The sequence below is a fragment of the Myotis brandtii genome, unplaced genomic scaffold (genome assembly GCF_000412655.1).
Source record: "Myotis brandtii unplaced genomic scaffold, ASM41265v1 scaffold371, whole genome shotgun sequence".
Classification (NCBI taxonomy): domain Eukaryota; kingdom Metazoa; phylum Chordata; class Mammalia; order Chiroptera; family Vespertilionidae; genus Myotis; species Myotis brandtii.
The window spans coordinates 1,593,588-1,598,738 of NW_005364265.1; the positions used below are offsets into that span (position 1 = coordinate 1,593,588).

The 5,151-nt window shown below is 38.4% G+C and overlaps 1 protein-coding gene across 1 annotated transcript in view; it reads left to right on the forward strand.

Moving 5' to 3' along the window:
* LOC102252327 (general transcription factor IIF subunit 1) overlaps positions 1-5,151 on the forward strand; it is a 33,800-nt gene that overhangs the window by 27,851 nt on the left and 798 nt on the right. The window lies entirely within an intron of this gene.

Sequence of the window (5,151 nt, forward strand, 5' to 3'; positions counted from 1 at the left end):
GCCCTGCTCTGTGCATGACAGGGGGCAGCGCCCCAATCCCCTGATTGGCCCTGCTCTGTGAGTGACAGGGGGCAGCGCCCCAACCCCCTGATCGGCCCTGCTCTGTGTGTGACAGGGTACGGAGCCCCAACCCCCCTGATGGGCCCTGCTCTGTGAGTGACAGGGGGCAGCGCCCCAACCCCCTGATTGGCCCTGCTCTGTGCGTAACAGGGGGTGGCGCTGCAACCTCCCCATCGACCCTGCCTTGAGTGTGACAGGGGGCGGTGCCCCAACCCCCGAGTCGGCTGTACCCTGAGCGTGACTGAGGTGGCATCGCAACCTCCCGATCCGCCCTGCTCTGTGCATGACAGGGGGCAGCGCCCCAACTCCCCAATCGGCCCTGCTCTGAGCCTGACCAGGGGCTGCACCTAGGGATTGGGCGTTCCCTCTGCCACCCGGGAGCAGGCCTAAGCCAGCAGGTCGTTATCTCCCGAGGGGTCCCAGACTGCAAGAGGGCACAGGCCGGGCTGGGGTACCCCCCCTCCCCCCACCCCGAGTGCACAAATTTTTGTGCACCGGGCCTCTAGTAAAAGTATAAAAGGAAGCCCACCCTAGGCACTTACATGATTTTTCTTTTTTCTTTTCTTCATATCTTCAAGTAGCTGCCAAATTTTGGATCTTCTTTCTTTTGTAAAAAATATATTTTTATTGATTTCAGAGAAGAAGGGAGGGAAGAGAGATATAAACATCAATGATAAGAGAATCATTGATCAGCTGCCTTCTGCACATCCCACACTGGGGATTGAGCCCACAACACGGGCATACGCCCTGACCGGGAATCAAACCATGTCCTCCTGGTTCATAGGTTGACACTCAACCACTGAGCCACATGGCTGGGCAGTTCTTTTTTTATAACATCTACAGAGTCTTACTCTTCCTTTGCTTTTCTTTCCTTCCCTTTGCAGGATATACTTGAGTACATTTTGAGACAGAAACTTGGTAACTGATTCCTGGAAATACCCTGACTCATATCCATATAAAAGAGTAAATGTACAAAATTGATAACAATTATTGACTAATCTTCCTTTTTTTCAAGTGTGGTCCCTTAGTCCATGTACATGACCAGGCTAATCAAACCTGGGTGATTTATTTAATCATTCTGTGGACCATTTGTTGTTTTCTTCTCCAAACATTCAGCAAATACAAAGATATGAGTCGTTTCTTGTCTTAAACATGCTTTTAACCAGTAGTATTTTTAACATAGCCCTTATTTCACTTTCAGAGGTTGTTACTGCCAATACTGCTTACGTATTATAGGACTAATCCACCCACATCCTATGAACAAATGACCAAGGGTTTCCAAGGGGATGATGGAAGGAACTGAAAAAGAAAATCAATGTATCTTGTGTACCTTTTATGTATCATGCATTATGGTAGAAACGTTCTTATTTCACACCTATTAGAATGGAAACTATGTGGACAGGGGTTTTGTTTTGTTCGCTGCTGTATTTTAGGTATTTGAGATAGTGCCGGACACAAAGTAGGCTCTGGATGAAAGAATGGATAGATGGATATTGTATCTTGTTTAAAATCTTGACAGTAACCTTTGTGATGTTATAAATGGCTTAAGTAATTTGCTTTCTTTCTCATAGCTAATAGTAATAATTTACTGGTGGGATTCAAATCCACACCTATATGACTCCACATTTATGCTTTTTATTAAATTGGGCTTAATTAAAAGCTCTTTCCTGTTTAGAATTGGTTTTCACATGGTAATCATACACACACACACAAAAAAAAACACACAGGAAAATGTCAAATGTGCCCCCCAAAAAGAAAGTTTCCTTACATAATTTTAAATACTTTCATTTATTAGTTTTAGTCTTGCACAGAACTTAACACTTATTTAAAAATTTCTTTTAGCACAATCTACCCTATTGTCTTCTTGTGAGTTTTAGGAGAGTTGCCAAAGGGTGTGGTTCACAGTGGTTAGATTTTCAGAAATCACTCATGTTGTTTACTTCAGCTTTCATTGTAATTAAACAATGACCTGCTTTAGATATTATCATTTGACAAAGCAGCATACAAAATACTATATCTGCATCTGATAAAATTCAGAATTCAAAAAATATCTATCACTTTATTCCAGAAAGTCCTGGTATAACTCATTCCAAGATCTTAACGCAGCTTAAATAAGCTCAAAGCTATGGATACATGCAAATTTACTCCTCTTGTATTTAATATGATGAACAGATCCTATTTATTACCTGTTCCCCTATATGAAGTCCTATTCAAGATTCCATTCCTAGTTTAGTTTTTATTTTTTTTCAATTACACACAGAAATCTCACTTTTGAAGGAATTGCATTGGTATCCTATGAGCAATGGGCTTGGCAAAGCAGATCTGTATCTGAGTCAGAGCCTGGCCAATCCAAAAGCTGTGAGAACTTAGCAAGTCATGCAATTTCTGTGAATCTAAGTTGATCCATATGTAAAATGTGTTAACTCTCCCTTGGGGCTGTTGTGAGCATTAGGTGAGAGAATGTATATGATAGAACTGCCTTATATATTGTAAAACATTAAACAAATGCCTTTTATTAGTAATAGTATAATAGTTAACATTTGGATTCACGGCAACTTTCTTGGTGAGCTGTTCTCAAGCCTTATGAATGGTATATTTTTACACTTTCTCTATAATCAACAATAATCAGCTCCCTTCTTTCCCTTTTTCATCTTTCTTCTTCTGAAAACAGATTTCAGAGGGATGTCAAGCAAATTAGGTACATTATGATTAACAAACAGATATGAACAGTTTGGATAATGAAAAATGAATTCTAAATAAATGCTAAGAGTTCATATGGATAATACCAAAACTGAGTATAAATTTTGGATTTTAGAACTTGATGTTAATAGTATGATAACTGCTGTGTGTTAGAATGATATAGACTCTATATTATAGAGGCACTAAGAGTTTCTGCTCAGGATTCTGATTCAGCTAAGAAAAATAAATCTACTCATGTTCCTTTGACTGTGCCTTCACACGTTCAGTTAATATATAATGAACACTTATGATGTGTCATACACTGTGCAAGGTACTGAGTGAGCAGTGGGGAACCAAGTGGACATGAATTGACCTCAAGTCAATTGGGGTGAGGAATACAGATATGAATAAAACATATGGTAATGCTTAAAATATATATTCTTATGAATTGTAATACATAATTTGAAGGAGAAGAACTGGATTGTGTGAAAGGGGGCAAATTATTTTAATTTGTGGAGAAGGTCAGAAACAGGCTCTCCGAGGAACTATTTGGTGTATTTTAAACATTTATAACTAGCTAAAAAGGGTTCATTTGCTCTATTGTTCACTTATTAATCTATTTATTCATTTAACTAATACTTGGGGATCTTCCCTATAGGCATAGAAGAAAAAAAATAATATTAAAGGGATTGGGGGATGGGTGAAAAAAAGAAGGGATTAGGATGTTTAAATTGCCAGTTATAAAAACAGTCACAGAGATATAAAGTACAGCATAGGAAATATATCAATGATATTGTAATAACCATGTATGATGTCAGATGAGTACTATAGTTATCAGGGTGATCACCTTTAAGTTACACAAATGTCTAATCACCATGTTGTATATCTGAAACTAATACTATTTATGTCAACTGTAATTAAAAAGTTAAAAAAATAAAATAAATAAATATAAGAAATAATAGCTAACTTTTAGAAAGTAGTACATATCATACATTGTTGTAAGAACTTGATGTACTTGAACTTCTTTCATTCTTGTAAATTTCTATGAGAAAGGAAATATTATCTTACCCATTTTGCAGATGAAGAAACTGTGGAACAATAAAGTAAATGACTTAGGTCAACAGTTTGTGAATGGCAATGAAAGGATTCCACTCCACAGTCTGACTCTACATCACACACCTCTAGGTATTACCTTACTATCTTCACTGAGCTCAACAACAAAGAAACAAGAATATGGGGAAATAACAACAACAAAAAGAGCAAGGCAATGTTCTCAGTCTTAAAATAAAGGTATGCAGATGGAGTTGTGGGGACAAAGGAGAAAACCTACCTCTGACTAGGTAACAGGGCATGCTTCTCAGGGAAGTATTTGACGTAAGTCTTGAAGTGTGAGAAGAGCTAGCCTAAAAATCTATTTGCTATTCTAGGATGAATAAAATAATACATTCTTTGAGATCTGGGAGCTGAAAAGGTGAAAGAAGGGGGGGAAATCTGCAGGCCTAGAACTATAAAAATAGATGGCTGCTTTAGGGGAACTGTATTGAGTATGGCTTTCATTTTTAGGAAGAGGTTAGAATTCAGGCTGGAGAGATAGATCAGGGACAGACCACAAAAGGCCTTCTGATACAGGCTAAGAAGTTTGTGCTGTACCTCGAATGCCATGTAAAGGAGCTGTTCTAAACATAAAGTTCTTCAAAATGAGTTTTAGAATGATCACACCAGCAGCAGCAGTGGGGATATATTGCAACGGGTGGGGTCACAGGTTGGGAGAAGGCTGTGGTAATAATTGAATTGCAAAGAATAAGAGCCCAAAATAAGGCTGTGGAAATTAAGAGGAAGATATGAATTTAAAACCAATGTAAAGGATTTGGGGATCCACTTGGATGTGAGTTTTGAATGAGAAAACTAGTTTAGGATAGTTTTCCATATTTCTCACCAGAGATACTGAGTGTATAATAATACCAACTACCGTATTATAGAAATAAAGGACTAAGATAGATATGAAAGCAAGGATGATGCATTTAAATCTGAGCACAAGGAGTTTGAGATATTTAGGAGATAGCAGATATCTGGTAGGCAGTTGAATATGATCATGAGTCACTAAATACAGAGATACATTTTGAAAATGTGGCATTAAGGAGATGCTGTCATTGTGCAAACATCATAAAGTGCACATACATACCTTAATGGTACAGCCAGGGCCCACCTAGGCTGCATATTATAGCCTTTTGCTCCTGGGCTAAAAACCTATATAGTATGTTACTGTTCTGAATACCGTAGGCAATTGTAACACAATGATAATTATTTGTGTATGTAGACATAGAAAAGGTACAGTCAAAATACAGTATAAAAGATAAAAAATGATATACCTGTATAGGCCACAAGGAGGAGGAGGAGGAGGAGGAGGAGGAG